The sequence below is a fragment of the Belonocnema kinseyi genome, chromosome 9 (assembly GCF_010883055.1).
Source record: "Belonocnema kinseyi isolate 2016_QV_RU_SX_M_011 chromosome 9, B_treatae_v1, whole genome shotgun sequence".
Lineage (NCBI taxonomy): Eukaryota > Metazoa > Arthropoda > Insecta > Hymenoptera > Cynipidae > Belonocnema > Belonocnema kinseyi.
Window position 1 is genome coordinate 50,746,081 of NC_046665.1, and position 24,425 is coordinate 50,770,505.

Consider the following 24,425-nt stretch of genomic DNA (forward strand, 5'->3'; position numbering starts at 1 on the left):
AATATAATAATAAGTGAATGCCAAGGTTTCAACTTTTTGTAAGTCATTAGGCCTACTTTCAGTTCGTCGCTCATTCTGAAGAGTTTGCTTTTTGCTTTAAAAAGTGACAGTCGTTCATCATGCAGCATTCACTCATTATTTCCATCGATGACGGTATGTTTGTCTGTCATTTATTTTGTGAAAGGCCTTTGAAAAAGTGATTTCTTAGTCAAGTTCAAATCTTCTGCGCTTAGCATTTGCCCGTTCTGAGAAGCGCGCTATATGAGTCAACGGTGTTGACTCATATTGTCTTTGGTTTGGCTAAACATATTACTGACCACTTCTTCATGCGTGTTTTGTATACAGACATCGCTTGTGTCACTAAAGCTACTAGGATTGGTTCTATTCGCTGATCTTGGGCGCTTAGCGTTCGGCCCTCTGGCAAAGGGTACACTATTATTATCGGAATGTGCGCACTAGTTACTAATGTTACTTTGGGTGCCATTTCTGCCTTTAAAGAAGTGATGAATTAGTCAAGTTAAAATCTTGGGCGCTTAGCATTTGATCGTTTTGAGAAGCGCGCTATATGAATCAACGGTGTAGGCTAAACATATTACTGACTATTTTCTGATGCGTGATTCTTATAGTAACATCGCTTTTGTCGCTAAAGTTACTAGGATTGGTTTTATTCGCTGTTCTTGAGCGCTTAGCGTTCAACCCTCTTGCGAAGGGTAGAATGTTATCATCGGTATGTGCGCACTAGTTACTAATGTTACTTTGGGTACCATTTCTGCCTTTAAAAAAGTGATTAGTTAGTTAAGTTAAAATCTTGGGCGCTTAGCGTTTGATCGTTTTGAGAAGCGCGCTATATTAATCAACGGTGTAGGCGAAAATATGAAAGACCACGATCTGAACCGTGATTTCTATGTTGACATCGCATTTGTAACAAAATCTGTTGTAATTCATTTTATTCACTGATCTTGAGCGTTTAGTGCCGCATAGTGCTAAAACTGCCCATTTTTTTGGATTTTTTTGCGGATATTTCATCCGGCACTTATAACCTAAAAAATTACAAAGTTGCAGCTAAATCCACCGAAAGCCATTTTCCCATACATTTAGTGCGGGGTCCTTTGGGCACATGGAAAAATATAGCATGAATTTTCGGTGTTAAAGAAACGTCCAAATCCAAGTAATTTTACGAAATTCTTCAATGCTTTTTTTATAACTCGATCTAAAAATGTTACTAAAGCAATCATGGACTGCAGCTTTGAAACTTTGAGGTGCTTGCAAATCATCTTATTTCTCTAAAAAAATTTTGCACGATTTACCGACAAATGCAGTCCCACCATGGGTTACTTCTGTCTGCAATGACATCTTGTTATCCAATTAGTAATTTCCTCCTCGAATTTTGTGAGCATCTTGTAAACTATTGTATATACAGCTCCGAGCATCAAGTGCAGTTCAGCTGGAGGCACAAGATCCAAAATTGGAATTTCTGTAGATTGGTTAAAGACATGAGGGTGGATAAAATTTTTATATTTTTTTAGCATCTTCTTTAACAGCTCCATTATTGCACCAGTCTTGATAATTTTGCCATATGTTTTTTGTTGTTCTTTCAGGGACACATTCATTAAAGTTTTTGTTCTCAGCATAGCACCAAGCACAAGGATAGGTACTGGCATGTGACATTATGCCTAATAAGATAATAATAAGCTTTAAATTAGAGGCGATTATTTTTTTTATTTTACGTTTACATATGTCTCTAATATGTATTTAATAATTTGGCAATAGCTAGCTATCAAGTACAATGTAGTAGTAGAAAAATGACATTATCGTATTAGAAAATATGTATTATACATGTATAATAATTTTACAACGAATAAACTAAATGCGCAGCTATATAATGAGCCCTCACACGTCGAAAAATTCGTTCATGGTAAAAAGATTCAGCTGCTTGTTTATAGTAGTCCCACATTGGGTTCCCCCACTTCTACTGTAACGCCTTATTTTGTCGATTATTCCAAAGATGGCCAGCGAATTTTTTTAAATTTCATATTTTTGCACTCTATAGGTACCAGATCAACACCAATTGCAGAAAAATGTGGAGTGTTTGAACTTTTCATTTAAATCGAATTTTCATCATCGTGGGTAGTTGCGTAAGACTTAGGGGTAGTATTTTGGGAAACGTAGTATATATGTCATCACATAGCAAAAAAAAGCAAAAAAATCTCCACCCTGCGATTAAAAACGTTTTCAAAATGGGGAAACTAGCTTCAACAATGTACACATGTTTTAGGGCTTCAAGTTAATCACATGACCCTTGAAAATTTCGCCCTCTTTATATTTTCCCTAAAACTACCCTTCCACGTGAACGTATGCAGCAGAATATTTATATGTATGAAGAAAGTATTGAAAATAATCAAACTTAGAAGAAACTGTTAGTCGAGATTTTTTGTCTCTTTTTTTGCTCTCCAATTATATATAATACGTTACCCAAAAACCACCCCCTGAGTCATACATATCCTCCCTTCGTCATCAAAGACGTCTTAAAAGTTGAAAAACCACTTTGAATAATGCAAAAATGATTTACCACTCCAAATTAATTAAATGGCACTTTAAAATTTCCTCCTTTTCATACTTTACCGAAAAACTACCCTTCCATGAGAGCGTATATAGCGGAACATATATATGTATGAAAAGAGCATAAAAATAATAAACTTTTGGAAACACTGTTAATCGATATTTTTTTGCTCTTTTTTTGCTCTTTAATAATTTATAATATGTACCCAAATACTACCCCTAATTCATACATACCCTTCCCTCGTCATCAAAAACGTTTTAAGAGTTGGAAAACCACCCTGAACAATGTTAAAATGATTTAGAACTCCAAATTGATTACATAAAACTTACAAATTTCGCGCTCATTATAATTTCCCCCGAAACTACCCTTCCACGTGAACCTATGCAGCGGAACATATATATGTATGAAAAAAGCATTAAAAATAGTCCAACTTAAAGGAACTGTTTGTTGATATTTTTTTCTCTTTTTGTTCTCTCTGATAATATATAATACGTTCCCCAAAAACTACCACTAAGTCATACATACTCACCCCTCGTGATCAAAAACGTTTTAAAAGTTAAAAAAACCCCTGGAACAATATAAAAATTATTTAGGACTCAAAATGAATAAAATGAAACTTGAAAATTTGCCTCACATTGTAATATTCCCAAAACTACCCTTCCACGTGAACGTACCCAACAGAACGTACATATGTATGAAAAAAGCATTAAAAATTATCAAACTTAGAAGACACTTTTAGCTGATATTTTTTTCCTGTTTTTTTGCTCTTTGATAATATATAATACGTTCCCGAAAAACTACCTCTAAGTCATACATACTCACCCCTCGTGATCAAAAACGTTTTAAAAGTTAAAAAACCCCCTGGAACTATATAAAAATTATTTAGGACTCAAAATGAATAAAATGAAACTTGAAAATTTGCCTCTCATTATAATATTCCCAAAACTATCCTTCCATGTGAATGTATGCAACAGAACATCTTCCACTGGAAGCTGTAATCAATTTAGAGTTCTAAATCATTTTAATATTGTTCAGGGTGGTTTTCCAACTTTTAAAACGTTTTTGATGACGAGGGGAGGATATGTATGACTTAGGGGTAGTTTTTGGGTAACGTATTATATATTATCGGAGTGCAAAAAAAGAGAAAAAAATAGCAACTAACAGTTTCTTCTAAGTTTGATTATTTTTAATGCTTTTTTCATACATATTAATGTTCTGCTGCATACGTTCGCGTGGAAGGGTTGTTTTGGGTAATTGTGTAAGACTTAGGGGAAGTTTTTTTGGAAACGTAATATATGTCATTTATATGTCCTTCTAGCGCCGCCACCCTTTTCTCCGAAGTTTGAAGAGAAAAAAAAATTTTTTCAGCATAAAATTATTTTAAAAAAAGCAAAAAATATGGCTTCTTCCATTTTATAATTTTCCTTGATGGCGGCGCTGAGCGGACGGACCTGAAAAAATGTCTCAAGCAAGGATTGTAGTTTCTTATAACATTCTCAGCAATTATGATTGAAAAAGCATTAAAATGGACAGAAATTTCACACCTCACTTTTTCAACGGGTCTCCAGGTTTTAAAACGCCCTGAAATCTGAATCCGAAAATCAAGTTTGGGCGATTGCGTTTGTCTGTCTGTCCCTCCGTCCGCCCGTAAACACAATAACTCTCGAAAAAATGGCCACTTTTTTCTGAATTTGGAAATTCTATGTACTGATATTTATAGCTTTAAAAAATAACAAACAATTTATCCCAATGACTTTTTTAGATAAACAGAAAATTCTCAGAATTATAGCATTTTCAAAAATTTATAAATCAACCGAAAATCAAAAATTTAGGCCAAAAAACGCATGATATGAAAAAAATTCAGGAAAAGAAAAAATTTTCTTTTTGAAAGCCCTGAAAGATTATCATAACAAATTTTTGTATTTTCTTGAAAAATCGACAATTCAAATTTTGATTGCACAAAAAATAAAGAAAAATAAAAAATTCCATTTTGTGGACAAACTATGTAGGATACGAAAAAAGATAAATCAACAAAAAATGTTATCCCAAAATTCAACAAAACCTGTTTACAAATGTCTCACGGAAATCGAGCGCGCAGCACGAGTGTCGCGATGAAAATGTGTACCTCAAAGCCTACATAGCTTTGAGAAACTTAATCTTTGACTGTACTTAATTACGTAGACAATTCAGAATATGAAGACGCACATAAATACTGCCATTTAAAAAGATCTTTTTGATAAAGGTTTATTCAAGCTGGCAAATTTTTAATTCGTATCCTATTGAAAAAGTTTATCAGGATAATTTTTAAGTCTACTTAGTATCTACTGAAAATAACGCTTAACGATCTGTTAATAACAAAAATTGCATATTTTTGAAAATGATGTAAATTTTGGAATTTGGGATAAAGTTCCGAATAGATGAACGTGACGATTTGCTTCACACTGAATATACTTATGTATTTTGACGCACTGATTACGAAAATGATAGTGACAATTGGCGACTAGGCGATTTTCATGGTGAAATCGCGGAAAAACCATTAAAAATGTGGTTTTTTGCGTTTATCACAGCCAATATGCAAAATCTCGCAAAATGCTTTTAAAAAAGTTGTAGATCTTACAGAAATACACATTTTTTGTAGGATAAATTTTTTGTACGAGTCATAGTTTTCGAGAAAATTAGTGATATCTCGATTTTTATGAAAAAAACCATAAAAATCATGCTCTTTTCGTTTTCGAGTGTTAACCGTCCGCCAGTGTCAGCAACCCCTTCTTATACGCGTAAATGAACCCGTTTACTAAGTTTTTTCTGGTTCCAGTCACCGGGGTGCCTTCCTGCCCCCCATGACGCGTGGGAAAAGGGGAAGGTGTGAGACCTTACATTATTTCTGTGACCAGTTCCAGGGGTGCCTTCCCGCCCCACGACGCGTGGAAAAAGGAGCAGAGGTGTGACCTAAGTTTTTTCTGGTTCCAGTCACAGGGCTGCCTTTCCGCCCCCCATGACACGTTAGAAAGGGGATTGTGTCTGAACTAAGTTATTTTTGTGACCAGTCATTGGGATGCCGATGTTTTTTGCGTTTATCTAAGCGAATACATAAATTTTCGTAAAACGTTTCTGTAAAAGTTTCCGAGAAAATCACAAATATATCTAATGAAATGTAACAAATTTACAAATTTCAATGCAATTAGCGACAGGTCTTTCTCCACCATCCGCGCTCATAGTACTTAAGGGCGTGTATTTCTTGCGTGCAATATTATTTTCGAGATTTTCCTCTCTTGAGTCCTCGTCAAGATGGATGAAACATATAATATTTTTAGTTTATCTAAGATTCTCCAAGAAACGGAAACAACTCTTCAGTAGTTGCGACAAATCGAATTAATTCCGTCTGAGCGATTTTGCTCCAAACATAAGAAGATGACTCTTGTGGAGTCTGAATATGTTTGCGGATCCTTCCTTTGTTATAAAATACACAAATATCGCTACAGTATTACCGTTGCAGAAAACACGTGGTTTAAGAGGTGCCGCATTTCTGCAGCGGCCTGTATGCTCATTACGTATTGTTTTGCGTTAAATTTCAATTTTGAACAAACGATCCGGGAAAGCAGCATTATAAACAATCAATCAATTTCTTGGAGAAACAGTTTCAGACCGCTTCTCATTTTGTAGAGAGGTTTGCATGCTTGTTCTTGACAGCAACTTCGAAGAGGATGTTCGCATCGGCGGTGTCGGTGAAGTTGTTGAAATCGATGAGTGCAAAATCGGCCGTCGAAAATACGAGCGAGGACGTGTAGTAGAAGGATCATGGATTCTCGGTATGATCCACAGAGGACATTCCTACAACTATCGGTTGGAAATCTGTCCCGATAATAAGAGAGATCAGGCTACTTTAATTGCATTAATAAAAAAGCATGTAGTGGAAGGGACAGAAATCCACACCGATTGTTGGAAGGGATACATTAATCTCGAAGATCATGGATTTGTCCACAAAACTGTGAATCATTCCGAACAATTTGTGGATCCCGATTCCGGAGCGCACACACAAAACATCGAGTCATCTTGGCGGTGGATGCGAGGATTTCACCAATTCGGAACTGCACCCTCACTGTGTAAATGTTTCTCGAAATTAGAAATGTCACAAGGTTAATTTGCAAATAATTTTGTCACGTACAATAAACTTTGACAAAAATTTCTAAAACTCTGAAAAAAATATAATTTCAAATTTTGAAAAAGCTTTTTTAATTTTGCTGTAATCGAAAAGTTTAAAAAAAATTTTCTAAGATTACAAAATTCATTTTCCAAATATTGAAAATGCTCTAAGTTTCTTAATTTTTGCTGGAAATATCTGGTTAATGACATTAATTTTTATTTTGGGACCCTTAAAGACTGTATCAAAGATTGACTCGATTAGACAAATCCTTCAAAAGTAAGCATGGCTACAACATTCAGGTAATCGTACCTACATACACCGATAAAATGTTATGATTTTCGGACTCTATAAGTGCCGGAACGTAAAGATCTGTTAAAAGCTAGAGATTGAAAGTTTGGGCGATTATATTACACTCTCATGAATGAGAATGTTAAAACCCTAAGACTGTACCTCGAGGAGAATGGTTTATATTTAGTATTTTTCCAAAATTTGGTTGCCATTTAGGATCAAAAAATCTTGAATTTTCAATTCTTGTTTCAAAATTGCCGTTAGAAATCCGATAAAACCTGCAAATATCGGGTTTTAAAAAATTCTACTTAATTTCAAAAGTTTCGAGAACCTCAAATTTTCGAGCAGCTCGAAAGTATTCTAGTACTCGAAAGTTTTCATTTCTCGAAGACATTCGAACACTCGAAAGTTTCGAGTTCTCGAAGTCATTCAATTTCTCGAAAACATCGAATTCTCGAAGACATTCGAGTACTCGTAAGGTTTCGAGCTTTTTGGAAAGCTCGATCTCGACTCGACTCGACTCGAATAGGATCGAGCTCAGCTCGATTCGAAAGCTAACAAGCTCGACTCAACTGGTTCGAACTTCGAGTACCGAGTTTTTTGCACACCCCTAGAAATTCCCAATCTGAATCATAAAAAATATAAAATTTTTTTATTTTCAAAATTAAACTCGCTTTAGATTTAAGATTTACAATGTTTCCTTTTTGAAATAATTCAAATTTGAAAATTTAGAATTGAAATTTATTTAATTTCATATATTTGCATATGGAAGCGTGAAAAGTTACTATTTTCACGAAGTAACTGTAGCCGCCCAGGTGAAAAAATGATACATAGTGGGAAATATTATATAAAATATTGATTTGCTCTATACATTTTTTGTATAAGACAAATGAAAATTATGTGTAACTTTTTCCACTATATATAAACTATATACAATTTTTCGGCCTGGATGTATTAGTTTCTTTATTTAAGAAACTTTCCGAAAATGCTACTAATTTTAAATAATCCTAAAGTCAGTTGAAAATTACTATTATGTCGATCTAACTGAATTTTAAGATTATTCCATATAATAATAATAATAATAATTGAGACTGTCGACATTTAATAAAAAAAAATGTATTATGCCTGACCAAATTATGTTTTTACTATTGAATGCTTCTAGTATTTTATTCTTGAGTTCTTTTATGTTTAGCAAAATGTCTAAACAGAAAGACTTTGCTTATAAAGAGTATTTACAACATTTTTTTAACCATTTTTTTCCTTAATACGTACCCAATAACAAAAATACTGCGTTATTCCGAAGAAAGAATAAAAAATGTAATCCGAAATTTAATTGAAAAACTACTCTGAGAAAAGAGATGCCATTAATCATAATTGAAAGGGTTTCTAAATTCCTATAAATATCCTCTGGATGAAAACTAATATTCGGGTTTCATTAATAATTATCGCCTTTTAAATGAAAAAGTTTAATTAGATTAATTTGGACGAGCAGAAATGCAAATACTCCCAACCAAAATTAAAATAGAATATGAATGAAGATAGGAGAGGAAAAATAAGACATTAACATTTAAATTAGGATATTTTAAGGTTTACATTGGAATTATCCTTATATGTGAACGATTGTTTTAAATAAAAAAATAAAAAGTTACATAAATGAAACATTTTTGCACAACTTTTTACATGTTATTCTTATAAGAAACTTCAAGTGCCTGGGGCGATGGGTAAATATTAACAGATTTTAATTAAATGTAGAGGACATTTTATTTTTGGGCATTCAAACCAACATGACATTTTATTTTAATCTATAGATTTTAAATTTATTATTTGTATGGTGTCAACAGTCTATTTGACTTTAAAAATGCTAAGAAGTAACCTGTTTCATTTAAAACAAGAGTTAAATTCATAAGAATTCAAATGAATTAGAAAAAAATTTAATCTAAAAAATACCTTTGACTTAAAAACAAAGTATGAAAAAAAAATTTGTAAGAATTCATTGAATACAGTAAGTTTGAAATAAGTTTAGAAAATTGGTGCAATTGCAGAATACGGGCATCATCTCTTTTTTGGCTGGAAAACAGTATTTTTCCACAACAAACCATTAGAATCTTTAACTGAACAATAAATAAAGCGATTTGACGAGACAGAAGTTTAAAATTATTGTTACTTTTGTGACTACGATATATTGAATATGGGTATGTCACGATATCAGAATGATTATACTTAACACCGTTTAGGTGCTTTAAAACATCATAACGGCCAGAAACACCCCTTTGATAGGTCACAAAAATAATTTTGTCAAAACTCTACCCTTTTCCAACATTTCGTGGGGCGGGAAGGTACCCCTATGATCAGTAAAAAAACTAATTTTGGTCAAATCCCTACCCATTTCCAACTTATCGTTAAATATGATCATTGCGATATATTGCGATAGAGCCATATTTGAGACATCATAGTAACAAGAGTAACAATAATTTTAAATGTTGGCCTCATCAAACCGATTCATTTATCATTCAACTAAAGATTCTAATAGTTTTTTTTTCAAAAAAAATCGTTTTTCCTGCCAAAGTAGAGATGACGCCCCTATTCTGCAATCTAACCAGAAAATTTTTAGTGAATCCAAAAGAATTTGATAAAATGTCTAAGAATCCATGGTGAGTTAAAAACACTTGAGGATGAAAGAAATAGAAACTAAAAATATCTATTAAATTGATTAATTCTAATTGATTTTAGAAAAATAAAAAAAGAGAATTCCAGAGAATTCAAAAGAATTTAAAGGAATTATCGATAAATTAATCAGAATTCAGATCTAGTTACAAATTAATTCAACGAAAAAAGCAAAAAAATATTTGCAAATTTCTTCAAGTCTGTGAAATTCTACCTAACCTCTCACGTCTTGGGAATAAATTCGTTAAAATAAATTTCCTGAAATACTGTGAAAATTACGGAAATAATTGAAAGTAACTTAGAAACTTTGAAATTCATTGAACTCCTCAAAAACCTTATGAAATCTCTTACAGTTTTTTAAATATTTTAGAACCTTATATGTCCTAAAAAATTGTTTATATCTCTTGATATTCTAGTCAATATTTATGAAATTTTTTTTAAATTTCTAAAGGTCGCTGAAATCCCTTGAAATTTTTTGAATCTCTTTAAAATGTTTTAGAATATTTAAAGATATAGTAAAATATTTCAGAACCTTTGAAATCCCTTTCAATTATTGAAAGCAATTAAAACTTTCTTGGATTATTACAAAAAATTTTAATGCTTGCAAACTTTTCAAAGCTCTTGAAAACTACTTGGAGTTTTTAAAAATACCCTAAAATCTTTACAATCTTTTCTATTCAGTTTAAATCATTAAAATCTAATAAAAAATAATAATCTAGTTGCGACCATTTCCAAGTAATTTTCTAAACATTTGAAATTTGAAAAACCTCCCTCCTACGCCTTATTTTCATTTTTTTAATAGAAATTTTCCTTTACAATTTTTGAACTAAAAAGTAAAATTGAATACCATTTAAACCTTTTACAATATGAAAAAATATTTTTTAGCTAAATCTCTGCTTTTAAGGATGTTCTGAAGTTATCTGAAGTTAAAAATCGAGTATGTTACAAATGTTTAATAAAATTTAGGGAAATATTTCCATTCCAGTAGTCTTCGGAATATAAAGAAATTTTTGTTCATGTAGTAACACTGTATTTTTCCAGTGCATTTTGGCCTGTTATACTTGAAAAAAACTTGTAAAATTTTTTGTAAGGATTGGTTTCTGAAATTTTGTATGTTTATTTTCAACTAAAACCATTTTTTAAATATTGCAGTTTATTGCATTGTACCTGCCAATTTGATCATGAAAAATGACACTTATACTCTTGAAATCAAATTGATCGTTTCTGACTTAAGATTAGGTTCACAGTGTAAAATAATCATCGAAAACCATTTTTGATCAAAATTCATATTTCTAAAAGCAATCCATGAAAAATGTTTTAAGGCGATTTTAAATTCATTAGGAATTTATAAATAAACAATTTCAACCTGAAATATTATTTTCAAAAGAAAGCCTTCAGTTCTCTTTCAAGAGATAGAAATATTGTTTCTTGATTTATAATTCATTTGTAGTCATCCTCAATTTGAAGCTTGAGAGTACTTCAGCTCATCCTTAATCAACGTTATTTAGTCTTAGAATTTGTTGTTATTCTTGATAATTATAAACTGTGTTAATTGTACTGTTGAGCTAAAACTAAACGGTTTTAATAATTAGTTGATAATTTCACTAAAGTCAGTGTAGTCTTTTTTTACTTCGGCAATAACTAAATATAAAAATTACATATACATTTGTGTATCTCACATATAAATGGAATGATCAAATGGATTACTTCCATATTAATGATATATTTTGTATGAATACAACTCAAAAATTGGTTGTAGTTTGTACATAAATTATGAATTTCATTATAATTCTATAGTTTTAATGTTGGAAAATTGTAGCTGATAAGTTCGCCTATAAGAAAAGTAGGCGTTCTTGTAGGCTGATGATGAATAGATCATGTGCGATTCACCGAAATTTCGTACTTTGCCTTTCAAAAACTCTCTTTAACGTTGAAAGGATAAAAGATAAACGCGTTTCGTGGAATACAAGCTCTCTCCGGAAAATAACCGAACTTGTGGTATAACTAGGAGTAAGAGTTAATTCTGGCAATTGACAATGATATCCCCTTCAAATTACGTCCGTTGGGAAGCCACCATTTTTTCCAGCGATCCTGCCACTTTCGGAAGTACTGTGTGAAGTCACCTTTTGGAAGAGGTAACAGCTGCTACGTCGAGTTCTGTTTTATTCCTTCTAAGCCTTGAAATTACTTTTCTTTTAGAGGATACTTCATTTTGGGAAGGCGGTGTTCCGCCAGGTATTGCTGAATAAGCTGCAATGAATGGACAGGTGCGTTTTCATGGTGCAGGACCCACTCGATAATTTTCGACAAATCAGGTCGTTTTATTTTTCCTGAGTCACATAATCGCTTCAGATCTTCTTGGTAATACTTTTTTTACGGCCTGATCTCTTGAAGCATATTCATAGTGAACAACATCTTCCTTGTTTTACATTTTTATGTGTTTTGGCATCTCAATGGACGACTTCAAATTTCCGGTCACTTCCCGGTTTCTTCCGGTCAAGTTTTTCAATTTTGCCGGTCAACCAAAAGTAACCTATTAATATTTGACGCAAACGCAAACATTTATTTTAATTCGCGGCGTTCGTTCTTGACGTCCATTAATACAACAGAGCAAAATAAATAAATGCTTAAACAAATACTTCAATTTTCCACTGAAAAATATCAATTATGACAAAAAATGGAACATTTAAAACTTTAGCAGAAAAAGTTAATTATCAACAAAAAAGAAATGAATTTTCAACCAAACAGTTTAATTTTCAACCTAACGCGTGAATTTCTAACTAAAACAATGAATCTTCAACTGAAACAGTTAAATTTTCAACAAAAAAATTAATTTTCAATAAAAAAGATTAATTCTCAACGAAAAACGAAATGATTAAATTTTTATTAAGAACATTAATTTTCAACGAAACAGGTGAATTTTTAACTGAAATTATGGAATATGGTCAAATATCGTTTATTGCAACTCCTTCGAAACGTAAACACCTCGTCTATTGCAACTCGAGGAGGGACCCCACCACTCTACGTATCTAAAGGTGGTCTCACAATACAATCCCGCGTCTGCGCTGTCATTGGCTACACAGAACATGTGACCATCAGTGGTGGGAGTTGGAGAAGTTGCGATAGACGAGTATCTTGGAATGCAATAAACAAGGTTTGCAATAAACGAATCTTGCAATAAAGGAGTTTTGTATGTATTCAATTGGAATAAAATAAATTTTTAGTTAAAACAACTACTTTCCACAGAAAAAACTAGATTTTGAAACAATAGTTACATTTTCAAACAAAGTAATTAATAATGTAAATCTTTGACTGGATCAGTTGAATTTTAAACCAAAAAGATGAATTGGCAACTAAAATGATGAATCTTTAACTAGAATAACTGAAATTTTGAATAAAAAGATAAATTTTCAACTAAAACCTTAATAATTAAATTTTTAGTCAACAAATTAATGTTCAACCAAAGAGATTAATTTTTATTTTAAATTATGGAATAGTCAACTCAAATAATATTGAATTTTCAGTTTAAAGAAATTCTTTTTCTTTGAAAGAAAAAACAAGTTTTAAATCCAATAGCTCATTTTTCAACCAACGAAATGAATTTTTGAATATAATGATAAATCTTTAAACAAAAAAATTAATTTTCAACAAAAGAGTTTAACTTTCAACGAAAATATGGACACAGAAAAAAAGAGATGTAACCAATGCGTGGATTTTCAACGAAAAAGTTAAATTTTCAGCTAAAAAAGACAAATCTACATCCTAATTCTTAAATTTGGACCTAGGAAAGATAAATTTAAAATCAAAAATAGACCATTTAAATTTGCAGTTAAAGAAATTAATTTTTAACGAAGCTGATGAGTTTTCAACTGAAATTATGAATCTTCAACTTGGATAGTTGAATTTTTTACCAAAAGATGAATTTTTAACCAAACTTATGAATTTTTAACTAAAATTATGAATTTTCATATGGAATAGTTAAATTTTTACCAAAAGGATCAATTTTAAACCGAAATTATTAATTTTCGACAAAATATAAACGAATTTCACGTAAAGTACATAAATTTTCGAATAATTAGTTTAATTTTTAAATAAGAAATATAAGTTTCCAAACAAATAGTTGAATTTTGATCCAAAAAAGATGAAATTTTCAAGCATAAATAGAATAGTTAAATTTTCTGTTAAAAATCTAGTTGATCACAAAAAAAACGGATTCGCAGCAAAATAGTACAATTTTCTCCTGGAATAGTTAATTCTTTCGTTAAAAATATTGATTTTTTTAAACATTTTTAACCAGGGATAAATTTTCAATTGATATGATTAATTTTCAACAAAAGACGTTCATCTTTAACCAAGGAGTTAAATTTTTAACTGAGAAAGGATGAATTTGCAGCCTAAAATATACAAAAATGCTTAATTATAATTCGGAAATATTTCTTCTTTGCAATAGTACTTCTACTCTAAAAACTATCTGAAGTACATTTTCTATCTAAAATTGGGAAGAAGGAACTTTTAAATTGTGACGAATTCTGACCTGGAATCGTTTTTTTTTAATTCTTTTCATCCAAATCCGAATTATAATTCTTTAAACAAATTCCCGTTACATGTGAAAAATTCTCTATTACCAGTGTAATTATATTTCTTTATAGAAACTCCCTGATCTAAAATAAAAGCAATAATTATTTTCTAAATTACCTTTTCCCAGTTAAGATAAACGAGGAGTAAGCGAATAAAACCAATACAACATGATAAATCCATTTTTTGAAAAAATCGAGAAAATGATTATTTCTGTGTGTTTGGAATATCATTAGTTCGATGATCAAACTCAAAACGCCGAAAAAAAATTCGCAGAGCCAAAAATTTTAAATGGTTTATCTCATAATGTCAAAAGATACAAAAATTTCCTCCCAAAAACTATAGATACCCATTTTCCCTGCGACTGCAGATTAAGTAGAAATCACTTTTCTAAATTGACGAAAATTAATGAAGTGATGAAAACTCGAATTTTACTGCGATCACAAGAGAATTTCCGGTTTTAAAAATAAATTCCCGGTCATTTCCAGGTTAATAAAATTCCCGATCATTTACTCGTTTCCCGGTTAAGTCGCCACACTGAATCCTTGTTCGGTGCATTCCGTCATCCTGAAATGCGAAGCGTACGTGGTTAGACGCTTACGCAACTGCATACACTAGTCGACTAAAGATTTTAAGTACCTATTTTTTGGCAAGAGCACAACTTCTTACAAAGTTAGAGCACAAAGTTGAATACTTTTCGAATATGCCTAGTATCTCGGTTCGCTCCAAATTCAGTTTTGTGTGGTTTCTTCATCAGGACCTTAAAGTAGAGAGAGGCAATTGAAATCTCAATAGTTTGTTTAGTATTTATGTGACTGATCATGAAGACATGGAGGAAAATAAGTTTTATATAGTTTGACTCGTCAGTCCTCGTCCCAAGTAGGCACCTCGCATCGCATCGTTTCGCTTATCAAACTTCTAAGTTGAACTTTCTGTAGAGCCAGTCCCACGTGGAACAGCTCGCGCGATACGGGAGTGGAGTAAGTAAGTTGTGCACGAACGGGGCGCGCTCGTTTCAAATTTGCATTTGAACTCGAGCAAGTCGCAATAAGAATGGGGAGTGACTTCCGTCATAAAGCGCTGTAATTTTATGCGAGCGCACTGAACGCTAGTAGCGTAGGTCGCAACTTAACCGGTGAGGCATAATTTTATGCCGGAAATTCCGGCACTTCGGCCTCCAAACTTTATTCCGCCACATTCAAACCGCAGACAAGACAAATGGTTGCGGATCATTTCCAAGGTGGCGACTATTTTTATGATTTTTGTCTCTCGGTTTTCTACCGGTTCTCCTGGTGAAAAATCGTGATTTCCCGTGGTTTAGAAAAGTATATAATCTCTTTGCGGAACCAACAGTTTTTTAACATAATATGATAAATTTTTGACCAGTAGATCTTTTCTCAGAAAAAATTTAATAAAAAAATTGTTTAAATTGTTTTCCATCTTGTCTGAAAGGACGCTAAGCATTTTCTGTTATTTAAAGAGTGAAAAATATAACTGCACTTATTGATAGTAAGTATCTCTGATGATAATGAAGATTCCTCTAAATAATTTTAAATTCAAAGAGATTACATTTTGATCATTTGGAATTTAAAACTACAATCAATCTTTCCAGATGAAAGCTTCTGAAATACTAGACTTTTAAACTGTTATTACATAAAAAATTTTTTTTTTATTTGTCATTAAAACTGATTAGAGAAGTTTTTCTATAACCAACAATCAAATTGAATTATTCTGTTGAATAATAAAACTGAAAACAATTTTAGTCACTAAAAATTGTGATATGGGAGCGTTCACATATGATTCACGAAATAAGGAGACCCGAACTATAATATTATGTTACATTCTTTCGACCCCCCCCCCCCCCTTCACATTTTTAAAAATAATTATAAAATACTTTTCGGAATCTTTTCAAATATGAGAATCAAAAGTTATATGAACATAATCAAAAATATGAACCTGATTATAAACACTTTTCTATTCTTCTCAAAGAATATATCAAACAGCTGGGATATATATGGACTTAATACTTTTCAGGTTGTTAATTAAAAACAAAAAAACCCTCCGTGACATCACGCGTACAATGACTGGTCCCCTCATATTTCACGATTTGTCATGCTTTACAAGAACCCCCTCCTCCCCTCAGTGGCTGAGATCATAAGTGAACGCTCCCTATTACAACTGTTATATTCAAAGCCTTCAAATTTACAATATTTCAATCAAACGTTAAGTCATTCAAACCTTGTTCTCCCATACTTTTAATCTTTCACAATTTCGCCATTCGTCCCCTTACCCATTTTCTTACTCCTCTACCCCTCTTTCTCTTTGCTTCTTCAGCTTTCTATTCCCCTTCCAAGAATTCTCTCCCCCAGCTTTAAGCTACCCTTCTCTATTCACCATCATTGCAAATCAGTTCCCCTAATTCTCCTTCCTAATTTCCCCTTACTTTCCCTACCCACATTTCCCATCAATACCCCAACTTTCAACTCCCCTTCTATACTCACTCTCATTGCAAATCAATTCCCCTTATTCTCTCTAATTTCACTTTACTTCCCCCCTCTCCAACTCTTATAAGTCCCCTAATATGACCTTATTCTTAGAAATAGGACGACGGACAGCTGGCCGGACGGAAACAGGACCGAAATCGGTGAGATGTATGTTCATCTTTTGTGAATCCGACAAGGATTTCCCCTTATAAATATAAATCTTGATGTTGTGATAACCTTGCATATTAAATTATGCCTGTAACCCATTTACACAAACATTCCAATTAAAGTTTACGACACAAACAACGAAATCCCCCTTTATGGTAAAAGCACAGGAATCAGAAAATATGAAATTCCTCCTTAATCGTATTAAACGTAGAAAGCTTCGGGAACCGTATTTTAGCAAGCGGATAGAGATACATTATAACATCATTTTATCATAAAAAGACAGAAGGAGAAAGCAGACAAAATGCAATTCCAGGCAGGGTGCCTACTAATATTCTCGTCCACCATAGTCTCGGATTTTCCCAGTTGCAAATATCAAATCTGCCACCCTGATAAAGAAACGTAACGACTGCACCTTTAATGAAAAGTGAGTTATTCATATCGTTGAATTCGTAAGAGGCCAAAAACAACGGCTGGTAACTGATTGAAGGGGGGGGGGGGGGCAGTGAATGTAACGTTACAAACTTAGATAGCATTTAGTAAGTTTGGATATTAAATAAACTTTGATATTTCAGAGTTTAAACTTTTTCCCATATTTTTCTCTTTTCTCCATTTTTAAGGAGTTCTTCTTTTTTTCCCGGTTTTCAAGAAACTTCCCTTTTCTCGCTTAAATTCAAACAAAATTAATAGAACCAAATAAAAAAATCCAACCATGTTTGGATAAAAAGCCTGGTATTACATTTTTGGTTAGAAATTCATCTCGTTTCATTAACAATCCTACTGTTTGGTTGAAAATTCCAACTTTTTTTTTAAAGTCATCTTTTTTATCAAAATTTCACTATTATTTATTTTAAAATTGCAATAGTTCATTAGAAATTTTTTTTAAATTCATTTTCTTGGTTGAAAATTTAACTATTCAAATTTTAGAAAGTTAATCTTCTTGTTTAAAGAAACATCTTTTGGATTAAATATCGAACTCTTTTGTTGATTTTTTTGACAAAGATTGATAATTTTAGTTAAAGATTCGTCTCTCTGATTAAAAATCTACCTATTTTATAAAAATTCTACTTTTTGTTGCAAATTCATTATTTAACTAAAGAAATATATATTTTCCTTTTTTGGTTGAAAATTGATCATAACAATTAAAAGTTTATCTCATCAAGTTCAAAATAAAAATATTTGGTTGAATTTTCATTTGCTTGACAATTCATGTATTTTATTAGAAATTCGACTTTTTTGATAGAAAAAGGAAAATATAATCTTCTCCCTTGAAAATGCATCACTTTTGGTTAAAAATCCAAATGTTCAGTTATTTCTTTAATCTGCTTTGGTTGAGGATTCAACTATTTTGTTGAAAATTGGTATTCTTCAAATTGAATTATTTTTTGTTGAAATATGAACTATTAGGTACGTGTTTCGCGGAGCATTCATATTTTTTTCAAAAACTTGGTTTAAAGTTTAACTAACATTGAAAAACATCATTTTTTGTTAAATTCATCACTTTAAATGAAAATTCATATTTTTATATTAAAACTAGAATTGTTTTGTGGTTAGCTATTTTAAAAAAAATATTCTTCTTGGTTAAATAATCATCTTTTGAAATTCAATGTTGAACTCTTTTCATGAAAATTCATTTTTTTGATTCACTATTTTAATTTAAAACTCACCTCTTTGGTTCGAAGCCTAATTATTTTGTTAAAAATTTAATTTATTCTTCTTAAGTACTAATATTTGATGTAAAAAGGTAACTTTTCCATTTTTGATCAAAGAAAGGATATTTCTAATTCAATATTGATCTTTAGTAGTTGAAAATTCAACAAACATTTCCGAAGGATTTTGATGCGCTGAATCCGAATCCGAACTAAAAATTGCTCCTGTACGTCAGGTTTTCAAGATATCCTAACCTAAAATTACAAAAAATGCGTTTCTTAGCTGTTTTTGAGGTTATGTAACTGTACAAGAAAAATTTCTACTATAAAGCTAATATGGAATTTGCAAGTACTGATCTTCCCCTTTCAAACCTACTTAGATTTATTGGGACATCTTTATTTCTAACCAAAATATTTTAATTTGAAATTTTTTATTTTAGCGTTGTAACCCAATAACGCTGAGGTGTTCAGATTTATACAACGCATTCTCTATTGCTGACGAGGATGCCCTTTCTATTACCGGTGTCAGTTTTTTGTTATAACCCCTAGAAGATCCAGTATGGCGGCAACAAATTAGGGCTTTAAAAAAGAAGAAAGGATCCCGCACAAAATACCAACAAAAAAGCGTACAGTCGTTTGGAACCAAACTTTGCACATTGATAAAACAATCAAAAATATGAAACCCGTGTCTTTTCATTTCTACGGAAGTCGCTTCCTAGGGGTAGAAACCACCCCTAACAAGATACAAGCATTCTAACCCACCGGACTCAGGGAACAATAAGTTTAGTCACATAGTTTTTTTGGAATAATGAAGTTCCATGCCACAAGTGGGTTAACTCACCTACCTGCTAATCCACCTAAACCCAGAAATCACCCCTACCAAATCATAAGCAGGCTAACCCACCCAACCCTGGGAGAGGCGAATTTAGTCGTTTCCATTTCGTGAAATAATTGAATTCCACACTACAAGTGGGCTAACCTTGTAATGAAATTTTTCAATTTAGCGTATTAATCCATTGACGCCGAGATGGTATGCCATTGTCCCTTAAAAAGGTTATCGGAGGGGTTTTCGGGGGTTCCTTTTCGATTGGCTCAGTTTTTTGATATAACTCCTAGAAGAGCGAATATGGAAAACAGTGAGGGCTTTAAAAAAACAAATTTTACTATAATGATTCATGTAATACTGTAAATTTACTTAGGATTTTTTAGCTTACTAATGCAAGACTCAATATTTTCCAGCCACGTAAGGCTGCACTTGGGATTCTCCAGCTAAGCAAGAAAGTACTTAATATTTTCCAGCCAAGTAAGGCAAGACTTTAGATTGCCCAGCCAAGTATGGAAAGCCTTTGGGTTTCGCAGCCAATAAAGGCAAGATTTTTTATCGTCCAACCAGTCAAGATAAGACTTTGAATCGTCCAGCCAGGCAAGACAAGACTTACGATTGCCTAGCTAGTTAAGGCAAGACTTCGAATTGTCCAGCCAAGCGAGGAAATACTTAACATTTTCTAGTCAATTGAGGGAAGACTTTAGATTGCCCAGCCAATCAAGGAGAAACCTACGATTGCCCATTCAGTTAAGGCAACACTTGGGATTGTCTAGCTACGCAAGAAAGTACATAATATTTTCCAGCTAATTAAGGCAAGACTTTAGATTGCCCAGCCAATCAAGGAAAGACTTTAGATTGTCCAGCGAATCAAGGAAAGACTTTGAATTACCCAGCCAATAAAGGCAAGACTTTGAATCGTCCAGCCAGTCAAGGCAAGACTTACGAATGCGCATTCAGTAAAGGCAAGACTTGGGATTGTCCAGCTACGCAAGGAAGTACTCAATATTGTCCAGCCAATTAAGGCAAGACTTTAGATTGCCCAGCCAAATATGGAAAGCCTTTGGATTTCGCAGCCAATAAAGGTAAGACTTTTTATCGTGCAGACAGTCAAGACAAGACTTTGTATCTTCCAGCTAGGCAAGACAAGACTTACGATTGCCCAGCTATTTAAGGTAAGACTTCGAATTGTCCAGCTAACCGAGGAAGCACTTAATATTTTCCAGTCAATTGAGGCAAGACTTTAGATTGCCCAGCAAATCAAGAAAAGGCTTTGAATTACTCAGGCAATAAAGGCAGAACTTTGTATCGCCCAACCAGTCAAGGCAAGACTTTGAATCGTCCAGTCATTAAAGGCAAGGCTTTGAATCATCCAGCCAGTCAAGGCAAGACTTACGATTGCCCATTCAGTTAAGGCAAGACTTGGAATTGTGCAGCTACGCAAGGAAGTACTTAATATTTTTCAGCCAATTAAGGCAAGACTTTAGACTGTCCAGCCAATCAAGGAAAGACTTTAGATTGCCCAGCCAATCAAGGAAAGACTTTGAATTTCCCAGCCAATAAAGGCAAGACTTTGTATCGCCCAACCAGTCAAGGCAAGACTTTGAATCGCCCAGTCAGTCAAGGCAAGACTTTGAATCGTCCAGCCAGTCAAGGCAAGACTTACGATTGCCCAGCCAGTTAAGGCAAGACTTACGATTGTATGTCCATTATCATTTGCATTTTTTGCAAAGATCAGCAATAGTCGGCCATCATTCTTACATTGCATCAAAATGAGATTTGATAAAATGTAATTTCATACTCATTAAACAACCTAATATTTTAAAATTTTTTAAGATACTAGATACAATAGTTCTAAACTTTGGATCTCGATTGTTTCCTAAAAATTTCTGTACAACAATTTTGAAACTCGACCATCCATCCTTTTCAATACATGTCATGGTTTTCATAAAGTCATCATCTTTGATTAGTTTTCTTATATCAGGCCCAACAAAAGTACCTACTTTAACTTTAGCATCACTTAAATGCGGAAATGTAGATTCATTAACTCTAGTTTTACATGGAGTGTTGGCAATAATACTTCCTTTCTGTCAACAAGACTTTCATAAACAACATTATACTGACCAACTGTCCACTCTAATCTGTCTGGCAATTTTTCCGTTATCCAATGTTCATCCCTTGCACGACTGTCCCAAAGGCAAAGAAAACAAGGGTATTTAATGTTTCCTGATTGCAAACCTATTATAAGATTTATCATTTTGACGTAATCGAAAATAAGCAAATTATGGACATTGTATTTTATTTTAATTAGGAGTAATTGGAAAGTATCATAAGATTCTTTCAGTGTAGTTAAGTGACGTATTGGAATTGCAGTGTACTTATTTCCATTATGTAATAGTACTGCTTTCAGACTTTCTGTAGACGAATCTATGAGAAGACGCCAATCCTCTGTCGTATATAAGTTCATTTTATATAAATTAATGAGTTTTTCGATATCATTACAATACACAATCCCACTGTCCATTGAAAAGTACTTGATAAACTTTTCTTTTCTATTTCTGTAAGCAGTTACTCTAGTGCCAGGTAACAATAGTTGCCTCTCTTTGAGTCTTGAAGCGCAAAGCTCAGCTTTATCTTTTGGAAGCTCAAGGTCACGTATAAAATCGTCTAATCCATCTTGGTAAAAAAATTTAGGACTGTCATCATCTGATTCTTCCTAAGAAGAATCTTCAGTTGCATTAGGATCGTCAGTATCCATTGATTCGTGCGTTGATCGGTCACTTTTGTTTTCAGAGTGATTTCTAATACCAATATTGGCATAAGCAAAAGTGACAATCAGTATCATGATCGTTGGGCTCACGCCAAACAGGTGGTTAAATAATAGTCAGCGTCTTGGTAATTTCATCTTCCCAATTTTACAAATTTAATCTACAAGCATGACAAATTGAGGTTGGTACCCACGGTTTATCCAAATTTTTCATTGAAGTACCATAACAGTTGAAGTATGACGTTTTTATCGAATCATTGATTGATGGACGGTATTTCTCCGTTTCATACTTTCCACAAACGTAACAAAACGTATTAACTTTCTTAGCGCAAGGAGTTCTTGAACTAATATTTTTCTTATAATGAACAGTAACGTGGAAATTCTAAAACTCACTACATACAAAAATCACGATCGTCACGAAATGTAACCGCTAGACAGATTTCAAATACAAAAAGAATTTTGTTACCTACGCATGCAACCGTTATCCCGCCACTCAAACGTGATCTCTAACACGGAAAGATTTGTAGCAAAAAACGAATTTCATCACCTACGCATAACACGTCATAAAAGCGTCGCCAGCTCAGTAAGCCAGCTAGGGAGCGAAGGCTGTCTGTGCCGTAGAACGGCGCGCACATACAGCGAATGTGAAGATTAAAATGCACGCAGAGTGCGCAGTAGCATTCCGCAGTCCGTCTTCTTTTGTTTTATCAATCCTAATAACTCCAAGTAGGTTTGAAAGGGGAAGATTTAGGTTCGGACATTTCGGTTAGCTTATCTTGAAAACCTAACGTACAGGAGCAATGTTGAGTTCGGATTCGGATTCAGCGCATCAAAATCCTTCGGAAATGTTAGGTCTGGTCTCTGGCTTTAAAATTTGTCGGCCTGTGTAAATAATCTTCTTGATTGAAAATTAATTCTTTTTCAATTTAACTATTTAGTTGTTTAATATTTATCTTATTTTGTTAAAGACTGATTGTTTTAGTTGAAAACTAATATTTTTCGGTTGTAGCTTGCACTGTTTTTTAGAAAATTCTTCTCTTGGCTTCTGTTTGAGGAACACTTTTTGGTGCTAAAAGTGACATTTTTCATCGGAAAAATTAACTATATATGCCATTTTTAATTGGAAACTCATTATCTGTAAGTTGAAAACTCAACTATTTGGTAGAAAATTCAAATTTCTTTTGCTTGAAATATTAAGCATTTAAATTTCTGGCTGTTTCCCAAATGAAGTACCCACTAAAATAAAATAGATTTCAAGACGAATGGGGAATAAAAGAAAATGCGACGAATTAGTTGTTAGCTATTCCGAATCGTAAAAAGAGTTGCATACCGAATGGAGAATTTCTTGTTTCTCGTTAAATTTTACTCGATTAGCGAGAACATTTTTCAAACGAGCCCATCGAATTTCATTTGTTCATTATCGATTTTTCCATTTTCGATTTTCGAGAAATGTTCTCGCTGGCTGCCGAAAGCGTTTGTCAGTTTAGTTTAAAAATAAAATGTTTAAAAAAAAAGTTTCAAGAATTTTCGACAGTGAAAAATTAAGTATACGAAACACAGAAGCAGGCGAAATGCAGAGAGCAGGTACTGACTGAGGAGAATTCAGAAGATCAAGACAATGGAATAAAAGTGGCTGAAGAAGAAAATGTATAGAATATTCTATCACAGTAATTTTCAAGCAATTTAATTAATAAGCTAAGTAAAAATTCAATTTACTTTATTCAATTTTTTATATTTTGTAGTGTTCCTCAATAAACTTAAATCTGATATTTGATTTCATGTGGATCTCCCCTTATTATTATTTTTTAATTTATGTCTCGTTTTATGCGAAACTTTCAGGAATATCAAATTATCTCAGAAAAAATATACAAGTTTACAAAATTTGAATAGTTTAATGTCTCTTAATTCTAATTCAAAACTATGATTTAACATGAGCAACTAAATATTCGTGAATTTTCAAGTATAAAGGATGGATTTTAAACAAAAAAGGAACAGTTCATATTGCAACCGAAAACGCTTTTTATTTTAAACAAAAACAGTGACATTTATAACCAAAAAGCCAATTCAACAGAATACATAATTTTTCCATTAGATAGTTAAATTTTTAAGTCAGTTGCATTTTTAACCAAAAATGATTACATTTTTGCAAAAAGAGATGAATTTTCAAACCAAATAGACGCATTTTCGACACAATAGTTGAATTAAGAAAAAAATGTGCGAAAAGAATGTGTGAAGTTTGTGGCTTCCAAAGGATAGTACACCAGAACCGCGTCTGTCGTCTCAGGAAGGCCGCAGTGCGCAAGCACT